Raw genomic sequence first — 2373 nt, 5'->3', positions numbered from 1 at the left:
TGTTGCTCTCGTTCAGCAGTGCTGTCCTCTTCTCCCATTGGATATTGCAGTTACTGGCATGCAAATCCAAGATCGTCCTAGGATCATTTCCTCCTCCATCGATCCTGCACAGCAGGCATAACAAATATCTTTCTAACCAAGGAATTATTTCTTATGGAAACATTAACACTTAGACATCCCTCACCTTTCGTAAATGTCAAGTGCACACTTCGTACTTGTGCTATTTCAAAAGAGTTATCAATTTTGATTTTATGCATAGAAAGATGCATAAAGAAATTTATTTTTATTTCAAAAGAGTTATTCTCATTAAAATTGAATTTATGCATAGAAAGATACATAAAAGATTTATTTTTATTTCGAAAGTGTTATTCTCCTTAAAATTGAATTTATGCATAAATACATGCATAAATAATTTTTTATAAAAGTGTTATTTTCCACTGAAGTTGTTCTTATGCATAAATAGATGCGTAAAGAATCTTTATATAAAAAATAAGAATTCTCTTACATTCTATAAATAGATGTGATAAGATGTGATATGAATCAGATAGATGAGAATGAATAGAGAATGGATGTGATGAGAATGAGAGGTAAATAAATGTGATGATTTGTGATATGAATCAGATAGATGAGAATGAATAGAGAATGGATGTGATGAGAATGAGAGGTAAATAGATGTGATGATATGTGATATGAATCAGATAGATGAGAATGAATAGAGAATGGATGTGATGAGAATGAGAGGTAAATAGATGTGATGATATGTGATATGAATCAGATAGATGAGAATGAATAGAGAATGGATGTGATGAGAATGAGAGGTAAATAGATGTGATAATATGTGATGAGAATGAGAGGTAAATAGATGTGATAATATGTGATGCAAATCAGATAGATGGGAAAGAATGGATGGATGGATGTGATGAGAATAGAAGTGATGAGAATGAGAGGTAAATAGATGTGATGAGATGTGATGTGAATCAGATAAATGTGAATGAATAGATGAGATGTGATGTCATGTTCTCTCTCTTGCTATAAAGTGAGTTGCCTTGTCCTCTGCTACTTTCAGATTGGAGGATAGCAGTTGGATCTATCAATTGCAGATCCTCTTCTTTGGGCCTGGAATTGTGCTGGAGCTCTTGTACTTGGTGGGCATAAAGTGCTGTGAGCTCATGGGTGTGGGTGACCTCCTTTTGAAGTTGCCCTTTAGCTTGTTCTAACTTTGCCTTGAGGTCTACATTTTCTTTGATCCGTTGTACAGCGAAGGAAAAGAAAAGTCACTACAGGAAGAGGACGACTATGATACCTCTCCATCAAAATATGACGAAAGCGATTCTGATGATAGCACACGCAAGATTGAGGTAACCCCAAAATTTGAAGAAGTTGGTCATGTAGATACATAGGCAGGGCACTCTTTTACTTGTGGTTCATTGGTATTATTGTTATATTGTTTGCATACTAACATAGATTAAGTTATGGATTCAGATAAGCTTGGTAAGAGGTAAAGCGCCAAATACACCATTGTGACCAATTCATTCACCTAGCCTAGGTGACCTGACTCCAATCAAATGAATTTGCTAGGTATGATTTTACTCATTGGTAATGATAATGTAAAGTATTTGTGTGGTGCATGCACTTACAAAATGTATGCTTTGTAGGAGTGTCTTGTCATACCACCACAACAATAGTCCTTGGTGCTCCTAGCAAACATCAAAGTGCTACTTCCTCTACCGTTATAGAAGCCTTGGGAACGTTAACAGGTGTAATAATCAATTGTGACTACATGTGAAATGATTGTAAAGATGTGTCTTTTATATCCTTTAATAACAATTGATGTATAACTCTACTCAACATGGTGTGGCAGGACATCATTCTACAAAGATGATGGCATGTGTTGGGGATCCTTTGAAGATAGGCCGTGAACTTCTGAACCATTAGTGTCCATCGGAGCTATAACATGTCTTGGTGAAGGCCAACGTGAGAGATAGGACCTTTACTATTAAAGGTGTCAATACAAACACAACTTGTGATTGTATTGTAGTGAGGTTGCCCACATGAGGTTCTGTTTATGGTTTCCCTAGGGACATTGTCCCACCATGGAATCTATACACATGAGTGATGAGATTATTTTCCCTTCATTAAGACCTTGTGCGTTTTTGTGCATATGTTGCATGTGTTTATGCCATTCTTACATTTTTTGTGTATGTCATTCTAATTATTAATGCCACGTAGATGGAGAGGAGCATGCATTGCTTCAGATTTGCGAGACCATCTTAGATGACAATGGCTCTATTATTGTCATTGGTACTATGTATCAAGTGGCAACCATTATAGCTCACGCTGCGCATTCTAGATTCTCCTTGGACACCTTGGTGA

The sequence above is a fragment of the Cibotium barometz genome, chromosome 30 (genome assembly GCF_041138505.1).
Source record: "Cibotium barometz isolate CiBa-2024 chromosome 30, ASM4113850v1, whole genome shotgun sequence".
Lineage (NCBI taxonomy): Eukaryota > Viridiplantae > Streptophyta > Polypodiopsida > Cyatheales > Cibotiaceae > Cibotium > Cibotium barometz.
This window is presented reverse-complemented; position numbering follows the sequence as displayed.